Source organism: Ochlerotatus camptorhynchus, unplaced genomic scaffold (assembly GCF_037179485.1).
Source record: "Ochlerotatus camptorhynchus isolate MF236.1 unplaced genomic scaffold, CSIRO-AGI_Acam_v1.1 ptg000324l, whole genome shotgun sequence".
NCBI lineage: Eukaryota > Metazoa > Arthropoda > Insecta > Diptera > Culicidae > Ochlerotatus > Ochlerotatus camptorhynchus.
Window position 1 is genome coordinate 6,613,507 of NW_027040812.1, and position 18,732 is coordinate 6,632,238.

Below are 18,732 nucleotides of genomic sequence, written 5' to 3' on the forward strand. Positions count from 1 at the left end.
ATCATGAGACTTTAGTGATTAATGTCTTAGACCATGTTAACGATAACGATAATTTTGTAAAATTGAAGTGCTGGAGGAAATATTCGAAGCAAGCTGTTTCGAATCTTGTTGAGAGAAGCCTGGATTTTCCATTCGCGGCCGGTAACTTAGATGAATCTACAGCTGTTCTTAATAACGCTTTGAAAACGTGTACCAATCAACTAGTTGAGCAAAAGTTTGTTTCTTTGAAAAACTCGAACAGCTGGTACAATTTGGATCTTTTGCGTCTTAAACGGAAAAGGGACAAATTGTACAAAAAGTTTTGTAGATCTAATAATGACAATCATTGGACTAGGTACACAATCGCGCGTAATAAGTATTCACAATCGATAAAGAAAACTCGTTGTGAATATGTTCAAAGGAAGATTGATCAGCATCAAAACAACAGCAAAGAGTTATTAAAAATTTTGAAATCTTTATTAAAACCTAGTAATTGCAAACCGCGGTCCATAACTTTTAATGGCACATTAGAACAGTCAGAACAAGTAATTGCAGCTAAGTTTAATGATTATTTCGTAGATAGCGTTTCATTGATTAATCAATCTATTGAATTGGTCGATGAACCTGACGAAATAAAACAGCCAGTTAATAGTAGTTGTAGATTTGAAGTTTTTCACCCAATCACATTAGATGAACTTAGAGTTATTTGTTTTTCATTAGGAAAATCGGCTGGAGTAGATAATGTTAATGCTAGAGTTATTCAAGATTGCTTTCATGTCATTGGCCACATCTTGCTGGACCTTATTAATGAATCATTACAAACTGGACATGTGCCACAAATTTGGAAGGAATCCTTAGTGGTCCCTATTCAAAAAGTTGCTGGAACGATTAAAGCCGAAGAGTTTCGTCCCATCAACATGTTGCACACATTAGAGAAAATTTTAGAACTTGTTGTTAAAGGCCAGCTGTTGGAGTATTTAAATAGTAATAGTTTGTTGATACCAGAACAATCGGGATATCGGGAAGGTCATTCTTGTGAAACCGCGTTGAATTTGGTATTAGCGAAGTGGAAAAATAACTTGGAGTGTAAAGATACGATTGTTGCTGTTTTTTTGGATCTTAAACGCGCTTTTGAAACAATTTCTAGGCCCTTATTGTTAAGATCAATCAAGCGCTTTGGAATTACGAGTACTGCATATAAATGGTTTGAAAGCTATTTGTCTGACAGAACTCAACGGACTGTTTTTAATGATTCTGTTTCCAGTCCCGTGGGGAATACCCTTGGAGTGCCCCAGGGAAGTGTATTAGGGCCCCTGTTATTTATTATGTATATTAATGACTTGCGACGTGTTTTACGATTTTGCGACATTAATCTTTTTGCAGATGATACTGTGTTATTCATTGCAGCTAAGGATTTAGATGATGCCGTTTTACACTTGAATGAAGATTTGCGTTCTCTAAGTAGATGGTTGAAGTATAAGCAGTTAAAATTGAATACAAGTAAAACTAAATTTATGGTAATTTCGCGGAATCGAGTAAATGAGAACGTCTCTGTTGTAATTGATGATGAGACTATTGATCGCGTTCGGGAGATTAAATATCTTGGCGTGATTATTGATGACACACTTAAGTTCAACTCTCACATTGACAATGTCATCAAGAAAATTGCCAAGAAGTATGGAATTCTATGTCGGCTGAAAAACGATTTAACTATTGCCAGTAAAATACAGCTATACAAATCAATCATCTCTCCTCATCTTGACTTTTGCCCTTCCATTTTATTTCTGGCCAATGCAACACAAATATCGAGATTACAGCGCTTGCAGAATAAAATAATGCGTTTGATTTTGAGATGTAATAGATTCACTTCCTCAACTTTGATGTTAGACGCCTTACAATGGTTGTCGGTGAAGCAAAGAATTGTATATTTGACTATGGTGTTCATTTTTAAAGTAGTTAACGGTTTGCTGCCTCGATATTTGTGTGATCGAATTGAAAGAGGAAGTGACTTTCATAGATATAATACTAGAAACGCGGTTGAAATAAGAACACCACATTTCTTGACTTGTGCTTCACAAAATTCATTATATTATAAAGGAATAAATGTTTTCAATTCGATGCCTAGACATATCAAACGTTTAGCAACACTTACAGAATTTAAAAGACACTGCATTTCACACGTTAAAACTGTCTTTTGAACAGTTATCCAGTGATTTTTTTATGAATTGACAAATTATGTATCTTGACGAAGTTATCTCTAACGGATTATTTTTTATGGATAGCTGTCATAACGACTTTTTAATAATTATTGTAGCACTGCAAAAACTATTTCTGTTCGCCACGAGGGTGATGATGGATTTTTAATATATGATTTTATAGTAGATTAATTTAAAAAAAAGTAGTCTACAAAGGTTTGAGCCTCGCGCGCGTATTACGGATATAGAGGACTGAATTTAACATTTGATAAAAAAAAATGCAATTTTGAAGCTTATTTGGAAGATACTTTGAGTTAGTAGTAAGTTTTCTGGCAAATGTTGGGGGTTCGTGAGCATTCCTGACATTGCTGAAAATTATGATAGCATCAGATTGCGGGGTTACTAGTGTAATAGGATGCTTTGTTGATTGTTCATTAACTCTTGATTGCTTGTAATACTTATGAATATTTTAGGTGGACAAAAAGGCGAACTAAGAGGTGGACGCCTGAGCTTTTCCACATTTATATCGCTGTGAAGCAACTGTAAACTTTAGAGGGAATCTATATCTGTAACTGAAACCAGTTCGATTTTGTTTGCCAACCTGGTTAAAATGTCATATTCAATTATCTTAAAGATAAATCGTCCAGCTCAAACCTTTGTAGGGGTAAGAGGTGGGACCATCATCATCATCATCATCATCATCATTTATAATGGGTGCAAACCTTCATATCATGCGTTCTCATTGACTTCGTTTGGTAGCATTTGAACTAATGTGCCGTACAAACGCATAATTGACTTGTTAACTCTGAAATCATGGATTTATTTGAAGTTTTCTGCTCGATAGTCCCAAAATGGGTGATTAGGCCGAAGTAGTTCTCTACCCTATTTGGCTGCAGAAATATTTTGAATTGAATACTGAAATGAGGGAATACTAAAATGTTTTGTTTTTCACCAAATTGTGAAACCGAAATTGTCGTTAGAGGCTGTTCAGAAACCACGTACACACCTCATAGGCGAGTGTCTAATATCCATACAAATTTCCCAAAAAATCTATGCCCGGCTGTCTACGGAGGGAGCGAACCAATCAGTGTATTTTTAAAACAGCCCTTAAGGGGGGAAATACAAGTAAATTTTTTTTATCGATGTTTTATATTTTACTTTAATTTTTTTTTTTAAATGCTACGGGCACGAGGAAGGAGTGATCTATGGCCCCGGTATCGCCGATTAACCGTAAGTTCCAAAAATCATGTTTTTACACAACCCAAAACTTTAAACGCGTTTTTCTCGAAACGGTGTTTTCCAAATTGGCGGGAAAGATAACTCAAAAACTTCTCATCCAAATGACTTGAAACCTTGCCTATATGTGAACCACTGATATCATTGAAAAATTAACAATAAATAGTTTTCAGGTCTGCCTAAAGAGTAAAACAGAAAACATTGAACTGTTTTTTTTTCAGATATTTTTTTTTCTAAATTTTTAAATCGTTTTTTTTTTGGTTTTAGAGGTTCACATAGAACAAAAATCTTTTCTGAATAAGGTCCAATTGATAAAAGTAAGTTTTGTCCATTTTTCAGGTCTCTAGAACGCCTGCCAATTACCAATCCCCACCGGATGCGACCTCCTTCCGATGTGACCCCACGAAGCCACAGAGGTCACACACCAATGAATAAAATCTCAAATGTAGAGAAAGATTTAAGATATTTAATGCAAAAAACCCCAAACGTTTGCGTTGTTTCATTTGCTCACAAAAAAAAATCCGAAAATCGTCGAATTTTTTGACGTGTTACTTGTATTCCCCCCCTTAAACAAATGTTCGAAGATGATTATCGTTAGTGTATCCATCCCCTTTAACACACTGCTGAGGGAATCATTCGCGAAAGTCACTTTTACAATTGAAATCCTACCGATACGAGAGGGTGGTGGTATCAAAACAAATTTCCCAGTCTTCCCTTAAAATCCATCAATATTTTCACTCCAAAGTTTGATTATTTACGTTTACTAGAGCGCTTCGAACGGCTGATGACCATTGGTTCGTTTCTTCCCAGCTGTAGACCCTGCAGCAGCAACAACAACAACAAACACGTAGGGGACGACGGGGGAAGACGGCCACCCTTCGAATTATTGAAACAATTAACTCTTCAAAAAAATAAACAATGTAGAGTTCTTTACCTAGTTCATTTATTTTTAAGGCTCAATCGCGTTAGCTTTACGGAGCCGATAGTTCATTGTTCTTTGTTTGTAACAAAATTCACTTAATTCTATGTCTAGTAGGAGTTGGGCCGAATACTCGCGGCTTACTCGAGGTTAGAGAGGTACATTGTCGAAGGATAGGAAAAGGGGAGGAGCTTGGAGGTAGGGTTTCGTTGTCTCATCAGAGCGATTTCACCAGTATGAACGGTAGTGTAGTTCTAGATTCGTCTGGAGTTCGACCGGCTATGGTGACCAGTGGGTGACGATGAGACTCATCGAGACGGGGGACAAGACAAACAAAAACTAATAAAGAGATACAAAAGACAACCGAATTAAATTCTTATACTAGACATTTGCAGAAACACATAAATCGACTGCATATAGCAGAGATCGCGGGTACCCAACACGTCTCTGATAGGGATACAGGGTTGTCTTCCTTGGGCCTCGAGGGTATTCAAAAGTCGCTCTCTGGCGGCGTCATTATCCGTACATTGCCAAACTGCGTGATCGATGTCGTCGTAACCGTTTCCACACCGACAGATCTTGCTGTCCACGAGGTTTATTTAATTGAGATGCGCATCTAGCGAGTAGTGGTTGGACATAAGTCTACTCATTTCACGACATAAGTCCAAGCCTTCAAACCACGCTCTCGAAGAAACATTAGGAATAATTGAATGTAAACACCGTCTAAGATTTCCATTGTCCCAATCGGTTTGCCAACTCGAAAGGGTACTCTGACGCACTAAACGGTAACATTCTTCGTGAGAAATTCGCCTGTCATAAAATTGGCCTTCCTGCACGCCCACCTTTGCGGGAGAGTCCGCCTTCTCATTGCCTGGGATTGAGCAATGTGAAGGGACCCATACAAAGGTAATCATCTATGATCTTTCGACCAGCACACTCATCTGCTCCCTTACCTTTGAAAGAAAATAAGATAAGTGGCTACCTTGTTTCATCGACCGAAATCTGTACTATTTTGTCGAAGACCGAAGACCTTATATATGGCCAGGATCATGTGAAATTCTATGTGGCCGTCTTACCCCTAGGGGTGGCCAACCTTACTCTGTATGACTGTTTTCTAGTTTTATTTAGGCTTTGTTAATTTATGATACAACATCATCACATGAAGAGAAAATTTACTGAAAACCAACACAATTAGGGAAAGTTTTTTCACTTAATTTATCGCAGTTTTAGTTCACTTAATTTATCGCAGAAATCTTAGATAGTTTTGGTTAAGCTTAGCGTGGCCATCTTACCCCGTCATCCCCCACACTTTGCACAAATACGACGCTTTCCACCTCTCTGGTGGACTATCCAAACCAAACGGTTGAGAAGTTCATCGTTGCACTCTGCTCGTCGTCGAAGTCCAAAATGCACTCCTATCGTCAGTTCATAAGCTGAAACACACATAATAAACCAAGCGCGTGTTTGAAACCACCTTCTGCAATGCACCGACCGAATCACCAAGCTCGTCCCCTCCATGCTCCGTGTTTACTTTTGCAACTCGGGATGTGATGTATTGTAAACATACACTATGGATAGTCTTTCGATTGATATGAAAACAAACACCGCAGCTCGCCATTGAGCCACAGCGTCGGTCGTTTCTGCGACGTCGGAGGTCCTATACGTACACCCAGAACACAACACCACCGGAACGAACGGAGCGGAAGAAAAGGAAGTTTCCTTGCCCATGTTTCAGTCCCCCTTCCTTCCATCGTAGCATCGCTTCCATTCATCCGTGGCACGGTGTACTATTGGTTGTTTGACTGCAAGTCAATAAATTTCCTCCTGTCTGTGTGAAACTCATTTGCAAAAAGTGATGCGCAGACTACGTGTGTAGGCCTTTGCACCTGTAGGCAGGAAAGCAGGAAGTGATGCCCAGAAGGCTCAAACGAGTAATCCTTGCTCGACATAGAAACGGTCCGGTATTGATGATGTGCATGATGTGCAGCTCCTTGCCCCGAAGGCAGGAAGTCGAAAGGAAGGAAGAAACGATTTGAGCGATGATGCATCCAAAGTCAAAAGGCAAAATTTAAGACGATCAGTCTTAGGGAAATCGAAACCGGGAGGAAGTTGCATGCGTGAGGTCTATTTAAAGTCCGATTTGCTCGCTTGCTCGTTCGCTCGTTTGCATCAATGAACTTTCAACGGGAACAATAATAATAACAAGTACTTGCCTTGCACGTAGAGGCAGGAGCGTTATTGTAAGTGGAGAAAGATGTTGGTTTGTTGTTCTCTCTATCTCTCTCGCTGTGGGAAGACGGACAAGATGATCCATTGTAAACACTGATAATTGCTGGAATTGTTTACTACAAATAACTTTTCGAATAAATTACAGGTTCAAGGGTGGTCTAGTTCGGTGGAAATCGCGCTTCAATGGCACAGATGTAGGCGAAATGTCGTGCGAACCCGTAGTTGAGTTAAGATATGATTACGTTTATGATCGATTAAGCTAAATGGTCATGATTCAAAATCCTTTAGAAATGCATGTGTACTATTTTATGGTAATACTCCAAGGAGCGTTAGCGTGAAACTTCAAAAGCACAAATGTCAACCTCCACAAAACATATACAATAATAAAATTGCTACTTTCTGTTTGTTGAAGGGCATCAACCAAGGAGTAGCAAAATTATATTTGTATCTCTAGTGGGAGCTGACATTTGTGCTCTTGAAGTTTCATGCCAAGGCTTCTTTATCCCAAAAATGCTATTCACGGGGCTCCTGGCACTATTTTAATAGATTTTAAATTTTTGTATGAAGCTTATATGGAAATTAGGGGGAAGTGTACCAGCTATAGGACAAGTGCTCCCCTAATTTATTTATTTTATTTATTTTGTCGTCAATCAGATGTAGACCATTTTTTACAAGTTACAAGTCATGTGTTAAAATTACGAATAGAATTAAAGTACTGCTTTAATCTGGTTTTTGTCATTATAAAATCAATAGCTTCACTATGTTTATTGTAAGCAGTCATAATTTGATTTAGTGGACCAAATTTGGCACAATTTGTGCGATAGTGATTTGTAGTAAATATATTTCGAGTTCGCAGTTGCCGAGAAGTTATGTAAAAATTAAGCTTTGATAACAGTTCTACTGAGTCAATTCGATGCGATACTATATCGTTCACAAACGAAACCATTGCAAATTCACGACGCGTTTTCAATGTTTGAATGTTGATGAGCATGCAGAGTGCTTCATAAGATGGAAGAGGAAATCTTATCCAACCTAATTTACGAAGAGCAAATAGTAAGAATTGCTTTTGCACTGATTCTAATCGTTCCTCATGCGTGAATGAAAAAGGTGACCAAACTATGCTGCAATATTCAAGTATTGATCGTACATATGAAATGTACAGTGATTTTATTGTATACGGGTCATGAAAATTGTAACTGAATCGTTTGATAAAGCCAAGCATATTATTTGCTTTGTTGATAATTGTATTATAATGATCAGTGAATGCTAGTTTTGAATCAATTATAACTCCTAAATCCCTAACTCGTTCACACTTTTCTACTGCCTGATTTCCTAATACAATTGTATTTTCTGGTTTGTTTCTTTTTCTACTAATAGCTATTGATTTACATTTTTGAACGTTTAGTTGCAGGAGGCTTTTGTTACACCAAACATAGAATAAGTTTATTTCAATCTGGTATGTCTGTATATCTTCTTTATTTCTTATTTCTAGAAAGAGCTTCATGTCATCCGCATAGATTAAAACTTTTATGTTTTTAAGAATAAAGGAGATGTCGTTTACAAATAAGATAAACAAAAGAGGGCCTAGATGCGAGCCTTGGGGGACTCTAGAAGTAACAGTAATAGGGTTTGATTTTTCACCTTTGAATCTAACTATTTGTTGGCGATTAGTTAAATATGATTCAAGCCATTTGAGAAGTCCAGGTTCAATTCCTATTTTTTGTAATTTGAAAAGAAGCATGGATATATCAATACGATCAAATGCTTTGCTAAAATCGGTATAGAGTGCTTCTACATGGTTTCCATTATCCATTGCAACCAAAGAATAGTTGACGAATTCAAGTAAATTTGTATTAGTTGATCGTCCTTTGAAGAAACCATGTTGCATGTTAGTGATTCTGTTTTTGATCTTATTGAATTACGAATCTAATTACGAATTAGAACAATTCGAATATGACAAGATTCCAAAGTTAATCGAAACAAATCGATTGTACTCTTTCTTAGATAAAAAAACGCTTATTTGAGATAGGCATCAATGTTGAAGAATTGAAGAACCAACGTACGATCTTAGAAAATTTAATATATACTCCATTAGAAAACCCATGGTTCACCACAACAACCATTGCGGTTATAGGTGGGGTAGTTGAAATATTTTTCTGTTGTTTTAAAGGAGAAATCTCCTGTTGCGCAAGAAAATTTGAGCTTAACTCACAAAAAATGACAGAAAAGAAGGAAAAACATCTGATCAACAATAGAAAAAAAGAAGAGAACGAAGACAAGACACTTATTCAAATTGAGGAAATAACCACCAATATCGCGTTACATAACCCTGCACACAGTATTGACCAGAAAGAATCAGATATATCACATACTACGGACAAAGAGAGTAAGAGTTTGGCAGCTCCAAACGCACAGTTTGTAGATATTATTCACGAAATGAAAAAATCAAGAAAAAAGATGCATAGAACAAGGAAAATTCTACATGGTGGGGTATATTAAAAATCATTCTACTTAAAGAGCAACTGAATGAAGATCATTTTCGATGAATAAAGGACGTTGAAATGCATAACCACTTTGAATGGACATCCCATCAAATCTCACCATAAGGCGGGCCTTAACATTGATAACGGTCTAGTTAAAAAAAAAACGGTAAAATATTCAATGACAAGGTGCTAAAATAAAAAGCATGGGTAATGAAAAAAAATAAATCTAAATGTAAAAATGAATGAAATATTAATGGACCCTTTTTTTCGTTTTAGTCGTTTTTTTTTCCGATTACTTTTAATATTAGGATTCACCTGCAAACAGACGAACACAATCAGAACCTTCTGAGGGGGAGAGGAGAACAATTTTGCTGGACGCAAAATGTCCAGCCCATGTGTCCTATAGTATATCACAACAGCAAGAGGAACATCCGCAGTAGCAGAAACGGAGAGCAAAATAATCACAACTTGCAATAAAGATCCGTGAATATGTGCTGGATTCTTGTCAGAGGAATCCATATCGTTAAATCTTTAAATAATAACAAAAAAAATCAGAATTTAAACCCAGCTGACAAGAAATTCTTATAGTATAAAAAAAAAATCATGAAACAAATCTATAGCAGCAAAAACAAAGAAAAATCCGTCGAAAAGTAAAAAAAATAAAAGCAAGTAATTTTAGTCTTTGTAATATTGAAAATCACCTAATTGCTTTGTATATAACAGAAAGAAATGGATCAACCAATAGCATAAAACAGAGAAGATTAGCATAGAATTAAACTACAAAGTGAAGAAAATAGTTAATCAATGGTAGAAAATAAAAATAAAACACTCGTAAAGTTATAGTTTGCATCAAGTTAATTAAGAAAAAAACAAATCAAAGCACAGCCCTTTTGAGAGACAACGAACGAAAGAGATATCATCAGACGACATGGCATCGAAGCGGTATGGATACAGGAGCTCGGCTAGGAAATCATATATCACAGGAATGGAGTACTATTGACTGTAGATCATGTGGAAGGCTGAAGATTGATGGTGTTAGGTATCAGGAAGAATCAACACAACATAAGGAGAAAGCATCTCACAAACCAAAGTAACAAGAAGTACAACAATTATTACAATACATGACAAAACAACACGTAACAACCCCAACAGGCATCAAGAACAATAAATGCATGACAAAACATTTAATGCAATTGAGGAGTTTAAACATTTAGTTTAACTAAATTCAACATGATCGCCACAGATACGGTATCATACAAACAACTTTCTACGATTAGATTAAGGAAGGACATCCATTAGAACCATTATAAATCAAATATGATGCGAAGCACTGTTTCATCTGGTACAATAAATCCAATGTACCATCAGTAGAAGAGACCAGAGTGTACAACCACTTCAAACGAGGATATCGAATTGGAGCGAGAAGTGCTGCATGGTGGATTGCGAGGCGAATGCATTTCGACTGACAATCAGGCGTTAGAAGTGCTGATGCAGGTGTAAGCAGGAGGAAGATATTGAACGTAAACTTTTTTTATTTATTTATTTATTTGTTTATTTCGTCAACCAACGTAGACAAGTACATATTCGAATACAGTTTTGCTTTCTTAAATTTATTTATTTATTTCGTCAACTTTGGACAAAAGGTTAAAAGTATAATTTTGTCTTTAATAAAAATTAAGCAGTGTCAGCTTTCCTATTTTTTTATGAGTTATAAGGCCTTATGGTAAAAATAAAATAAAAACATTGTTTTAGTTTATGCCGTGACATTGTAAAGTCAATGGTTTCGCAGTATTGATTGTAAGAGGCCATCATGCGGTTTAAGGCCCATATTTTGCATAATTTCCGAGTAGCTGCATGGAAATTTAATTTTGGTAAAAGTTCTGTGGAGTCAATGCGCTGCGAAACGATATCGTTTACAAATGAAACCATTGCATATTCACGACGCTCTTTTAATGTTTGTATGTTTATAAGCATGCAGCATGAACGGCGCCGGTGGTGTAGTGGTAAGCGTGATTGCCTCTCATCCCAGCAGGCCTGGGTTCAATCCCAGTCGGCGCCGTCGGGATGTTCTGAGGCATAACATCTCTGATCACGCCTTCCTTCGGAAGGGAAGTAAAGCCGTTGGTCCCCGGTTCATGAGTTGATGGGTCGATAGGTAGGGTCCAGGTGTGGGAGCTGCCTTCCTGGCACGTCGGTAGCATTGGTGCTCAGCACGGAAAACAAGATCGACGGAAAAAACAAACCAAAGGAAAAAAAAAAGCATGCAGCATGCTTCATATTATGGACGAGGAAATGATGTCCAACCTAATTTACGAAGAGCATATTATAGAAATTGTTTTTGTACGAATTATGATCTTTCTTCATACGTGATTGAAAAAGGAGACCATACGATGCTGCAATATTCCAGTATTGACCTTACATAAGCAATATATAGTGTTTTAATTGTTTATGGGTCCTGAAAGTTATAGCAAAAGCGCTTGATAAAGCCTAGCATGTTGTTTGCTCTGTGAAAAATTGTGTTGTAATGGTGTATGAAAGTTAGTTTAGAGTCTAGTATAATTCCTAAATCCCTAGCTCTTTCACATTTTTTTACATTTTGATTTCCTAGTGCAATTGAGATATTTGAAGTTGTTCTTTTCCTGCTAAATGATATTAAGTTGCATTTGTTTACATTCAATTCTAGTAGACTTTTTTGCACCATATGTAGAATATGTGTATTTCATTCCGGAATATATTGATGTCTTCTTCATTTCTTATTTCCAAAAAGAGCTTCCTGTCATCGGCATAAATAAGCAATTTAAGTTTTTTGAGAATGAAAGAAATGTCGTTTACGTATAGAATAAAAAGAAGAGGTCCCAAATGAGAGTCTTGGGGGACGCCTGAAGTGACATGAATTGGACTCGATTTCTTTCCGTTGAATTTAATTATTTATTGGCGGTTAGTTAAATATGATTCAAGCCATTTTAAGAGCCCTGACTCATTTCCAGATTTTTTGCAATTTAAAAAGTAGCATTGGTATGTCTATGCGGTCAAATGCCTTGCTAAAGTATGTATAGAGAGCTTCTACGTGGTTTCCATTATCCATTGCATTTAATGAATAGTCTATAAATTCAAGTAAATTTGTCGACCCTTGAAAAAGCCGTGTTGCGTGTCAGTAATTCTATTTTTGAATTGGAGAAATAATTTTTCGTTGACAATTGCCTCGAAAAGTTTAGGAATGCAAGAGATAATGGCTATACCACGATAATTACGTACGTCAGATTTTCGGCCAGATTTAAAGATAGGCACTAGGAATTAGTTTTTGCAAGTTTTTGGGAAGGTTCCAGATTCCAGGGACATATTAAAAATCCAGAACAATGGAGCAGTGAGTTCCATTGCTAGACATTTAATAAATACTGGAGGAATTCCGTCAGGTCCAGGACCTTTTGAGGCGTCTACATTTTTTAAAGCCTGCAAAATATCCTCCACTTGAAGTTGATTGAGGCCAATGTCCCTTGAAAATTCTGGATGAAATGCAAAATAATCACGGTCGCGATCTTCTTCAGAAAATGTCGTATGTCACCGACATTTTCGTCGAGTTGCATTATTGAAGGAAAATTGTCAGATTTTAATTTGGTTTTTACGTAATTAAAGAAGTTCTTTGGACAGGACTTTATTTCATGTTCTGTTTTTGCATTATATTCTTCAAATGCAGTACTGATAGCTAAATTCAGTTGATCGCAGGTATCCAAATAAATTAATAAATTATTACTACTATTGTGTTTTTTATAAATTTTATGTGCTTCCGAATTTTCAAGTTTTTTTTATTTGTCTGTTATACCAGACTGGATTTGGTGTGTTTCTGTTACGTCTTTTTTTCTTCAAATGAATTTCTTCCAAAATTATTTCTGTTCAAATTTTGTAGAACATATACCTATTTCGACATTTCCTACATTCCTTAAAAATAATTTCCAATTGACACTGTTTAATTTGAATTTTATTTTTTCGTAGTCTGCTAATTTGTATTCAAAGACTTCTTCGTATTCGCAGTCGTTGGGTCTTTGGTTTTCATGCACAAATAAAGAAATTACAATTGCTGTGTGAAACGCTTCATTTTCCCACAGTGGATTTAATGATTCGGTCACACAGAAATCTTCATAAATATTCGTTAGTAAAAAGTCCAAATAGCAATTTTGTTGGTTTTTGATGTGGTTAATTTGGTTCAGTCCTAAATTAGCAGTTTTGTCAAAAATTAACTGCAATGTTTCATTATCCCCAACGACTGGGAGTAAGATACAGTCATTTTCAGAGTCCAGACTGAAGTCAGCATGGCGTTGATTAAAGTCTCCATAGATGTGAACTTTAACCTCAGGAGGAAGCTCAGATCGAGTTTGTTCAGCACTTTGGAAGAAGGCTTCATAAGTGCTTTTATGAGCATGGTCTGGTGGAAAATACACTGAGGCGAACACGTGTATTTCACCGGCTATGTGTGATTTTACCCAAATATGCTCAAATTCTGTAAATTTTGGTGTAAAGATGAGTTCTGAGTTAAAATTGGCCGAAAGAGCTATAAGGACTCCACCGCCTGACTTCTTCTGAGTTGCATGAACATTTCTGTCGTCTCTGAATACATTGAAGGCATTTGCAAAGATTTCTTCACTTTTCACGCTTTCGTCCCAGCTTGTTTTAGTTGCCAGAATGACCGAGAAGGATGAGCATAATAAATTTTGATAGATTTCCCTCATTTTAGCTGGGCTTTTCATTCGATTGAAATTTTGACAGTAAATCAAAATTTTAGTCGCATTCTGTTTATGTGAAGAAATTGTTGGAAGTACGTCGGTTGATAAAATATTTCCATTATTATTATTGTTTACACTTACATTTCTATTTTCTTCTGAAAGTGTCCGAAGAGTGCTGTCGTTTGATGAAAAGGTTCCTTCCGAAGTGTCGATGAAAATTTTGGGTGCTTTAGAATTTACATGCGGCTTCCCGTGTGCGCTGCAGTCGTTGTGTGCGTTCACTAGATAAGAACGCACGGTGTGATTCCAGGTCTGCCAGGGCGTCAATGCGTGGAATTCCAAGTTCTTCGTGGACGTCCAGGAAAATTTCGCGCAAAAGTTGTGTGTCCGTTGGTAATCCTTCGGCTGCTAGCATTAAAGTTGAACTTGTTTCCGTTATTGCGCGGACACATACTGAAGGCGGTTGGTTATGCAGGAAAGACAGATTTAGGGTCCCGCAGGCGTGCCTTCAAAAAGCGTCTGTCGCCGACTGCAGATTGTTCCGTAAGCCTTACAACAGGCGGGCGCATAGGGTCTAGGAGTGGTGGGTCAGGCTTTTCGGTGTGGTAAGGGTTAATAGTTTCGGTGTACTGTCTTTACTTGGTGGTCCAGAAAATTGTATGCGTGGTGCGGCTAATAATTCTTTGTCCAGGGGTAATGATGTCCATGTGATATTTTCATTTCCGTTGTTGCTGATGTTGTTGTTGTTGTTGTTGTTGTTGTTGTTGTTGTTGTTGTTGTTGTTGTTGTTGTTGTCGTTGTTGCTGTTGTTGTTGTTATTGGTGTTGTTGCTATTGTTGATGGTGTTGCTGTCGGAGGTGGCGTTGTTGTAGCGGCTGTATTAATTTCCTTGGATGATGTTTTTGGTACTGCTTGTGTGGATTTGTTGTTGTTTTCGTCGTTTTCTGCTGCGTTTGGCTTTTTCAGAAGCTTTTTCCTGCATCAAATTTAGACCAGTCCTGCTTCCAGTGCCATTTGTTGCCTAAAAACCACCATCCAGGAGATGAGCGGTCAGTTTTTGGAGATATTGTATTTTTGTGTACTGGTGGACTTTCAGCTAATTCTTCCTCCAAAGTCTTCTGATGAGGTTCTGCAGCATTTATCTGAAGACTAGAAACAGCCCCAGATACAAATTTCACTTCCTCAAGAATTTCCAGAAGTTTCGGCTCTGGATGATGATGATGAGGTGATGATTCGGCCCCTTTTATTGAAAGTGCCATGTCATTTGGTAAGCTTGATAACCGTTCGTCATGTAATTTTGTAATTTTTTGTGAAATCAACGAATTCGATTCGTTGATGCCGGTTATTGTCGCGTGCGCTTGTGAATCACACGTTTTCATATGCTGGCCGACCGCGCTGCACATGTTATTATTGTTTTTATTTATTACTGCTAACTTTTCTTTTACGTCATTGAGCAGGTGCTCAATGCTGTCGAATAATTCTGATACAAAGCAGAGTATTTTTAGGTCAGCAGCAATGCGGTGATTCGCGTCCGTTTGAGAGTGGATTGTTTCCACAAGTTGCTTCTGTTGATGAAGCAGCTTCTTCACGTCGGCTTCCTTCCGTAAAATGTGCTGGCAGTCAGCACACATAGGCACGCGGTGTGGTTGAGCGGTAACCTGAGAAGTGCTCAATTTTTTGAGATCTATTTTTTGTAATTTCGAATTGAACAGAAACTTCAAGACGTGAACCAAATAATCATCCAAGGTAGTAGGTAAGTAGTCAGAAAAATGTTGGCCGTATCCGGGCATGTTCCAGGTACCCCGCCGGAGAAGATAAATTTGGACCTACATCTTCATGTGACACATTAAACTACATGAGAATTCAAAAATAAGAACATTCGAGGCCATATTAAGTACTAAGGACCACGCTGGACAGATAAGTTCCGGGTACTCCTGGGGAGTTTCATAAATTTCCCGAAATTTTCCTGAGGCCAATGGAACTTCTCTGGAGTCCTCAGGAATTTCCTGAAATTCTCTTCAGAACTACTGAAGGTCTCCTCAGAACTACTCTGAAGTTCTCCTCAGAACTAAGTTCTCGTCATAACTAGATCTTCGATGAAGTTTTCAACATTTTCCTGCAATGTACGAAGTTGTCTAAATATTCACTCGAAAATTTTTGAACTTTCCCGATATTAGGGACTTTTCTAAAGATACTGTGACTCCCTAAAGTTCTTTGAACTTCTCAATAAATTTAAGCTCTAAGCTAATATAAAAAAAATACCTTGAATGAATGATAACCCACATAATTCAACTATTCCACAAATGGTTTAGATGATACTTGGAACTGATCGTTTGGCAAAATATCCATAACAACTTTATTAGGGTTTCCTTAAGCTCTCGAAGTTTTCCTAATATTCAAAACTCTTCTGCGAAGCCCTGATAAAAAATACTATATACGAATGATAATCCAAATGATTGAACTATTGCACAAATGGTTTGCATGATAACCGGAATACGTCGTTAAGGTGATACGGCACGTCATGCAACAATGGCTGTCCCTACAATCATTAAATAAATGTATTATGGTATGCGTACGAAAGACATCTTCCTACAAAACAGTAAGTTACTAATTATATGCCTTAAAAAATGGGCCTGAATTGTATGAATAAGATCTGGATACATATTTCTATACTTTGCCACCAAAATATTTCCATTTCATTCACTCATTGGTAATATTTACATTAAAAAGTACGATCAGCCGATTTTGCTCTGCTCAGGGCATGAAATTTCAATAACTGTTTTCACTAGCTTTCACTTCTCAGAACCACACTAAAAACAATTACGACACGTGCTTCTACAAGAACTTTCCAGTTAATTCACTTTTAAATACGATATTTACTTAAATAATATCATTTGCATCGTTAAAAACGCGAGCCGCGAATAATTTTGCAAGTTGAAACTGTTTTGATTACCTTTTTTCTACACACCGCATTATGGAGGTGTGTGTACGAATCATCTATCATCGTATCCAGTGTTGTCGATTTAATTGAAACAAAGTGTGTAAAAACAATGCTTTTATTGCTTTTTAAGGTGGTTAAACTGTGTGCAATTTTGAAACCATCACTAATAAATATTTAAAACAATTTCTTATTTTGTTTCTTAAGACAAAAAAATGATAGTAAATGATTCTAGAAATCTTCTATAGAAAACATATGTGTCGTTCTGATGATTCAAAAACAAAAACATACACTATAAGAAAAAATATCCAGCGGCCAGTTCATTTTTGCCTACTTTTGACTTTGAGTATAATCGTATTCACCTACTTTTGGGTACAACTAACTATTTATGGGTAGAAACGAATTGTCAGTTCCATACTAATTGAAAACAATCAAATGAAAACTCTTCGACCCACATTACCTACTTTTGGCTTCCTGCAATAAAGTGCCGAGATTTGTAAAATTGAGTCACTTTGGGATCTTTTTTCTTACCGTGTGCCTGGAGGTTTGAGCTCTGGAATCACTTTTGGAGAGGTCGTATGTAGCCAAAGTGTGATGTTGAATCAATTAACTGCTATGATGACTTGACATGTCGGTCTTGGTGGCTAGGCGCATAATTATTTTCTGTATAGGAAGGGGTGTCCTGGGAGGTGGTAGGTCGATAATATTGGCAAATTGAATGGAAATGTAGTAATAGTCTCTGTTACACATTCGACCTAATAATAACGAACTCTAGCAGCTAGGTTTACGGTAGTTGCGGTAGTGCATGATGTACACTCACACCACTACAGCATCAATGATAATCAATTCACTGACACATAGAAAGGAGAGAAAAAAAGCAAAAAAAGCGTGACGTATCGTATCACCTTAAGCAATATAACCATAAACATTTTATTAGGGAGCTCTCGATATTTCCCAACGGTTCATGGTACTTCTACAAAGTGCTCCTAAATTTTTTGATGTTAATACAAATTCAGGAACGATCACTGAACTTTGAAGAATTTCAAAGCCCCTTGGATATTTTTACAAGATTCATCAATTATTCAGAAGATCAACTATTACATAATTTCTTCACTATGTCAGCTGAATGAGTGATTTTTCAAACAACCGTATGACTTCATTAGCTAGATTGAAGATCTACAACTGATTGAAAGTGCAAGAACCGACTGTACTCATCAACAACACCATACGAATGATAATATGATAAAGTATAAAATTTTCGATAAACGTGTACTTTTCAAGGATATCACACAGCTTCACGAAATAAATTGTGTCCGGTTATTTTACTTAACGCTGTGTTTGGGGTATCATCCAAACCATTTGAGGAATAGTTTTATCCTTTTGGTTGTCGTTCGTTAATTGTATGTTTTTATTAGGTCGGTCTGATTATGTCCTGTATTACGGTGTTTTACGTGTTTTTCTCAATTCGAAATTATTCCGCCCATGAAATCAATCACCCAAACTGAAAACTGCAATCAAAATTATTCCATTTTCGTGGTTTGTTTACGTACAACATGCACTACAGCGGTTAGCGAAATTTTAGTATATTGCGCGTTTGCCGCTGTATCGCTATGCCACTATGCCTCTGTCATTGTATTTAGCCTTTAAAATATTCCTCTCATTTTCAAATGCAGTAAATGCAATTGGAACTCAAGTGCGTGATTTATTTCGATGGTCATTTGGATGCTATTTTAGTACCATAATTGAATTATATTTTTTTTAATGCGGTCTGAAAATTGAGTACACAGGAATACAAATGTTGATACAACCGACATCGTCGTAGTCCACTTCTACCTGGAGCTATTCCTAAAAAGCTCCTCTTCCTTGTCTGCTGACGCTGTTTGGGATTAGAAAGGTAGGCAGTGAATTTTGAAGAACTAAAATGTCAGATATGCAACAGTGACGCTGATGACATTTAACAATATTGTGCTATATATTAATAATATTATATCAGGCTGTCAAAATATGTGTCGCACATTGCTGATTTGTGGAGTAG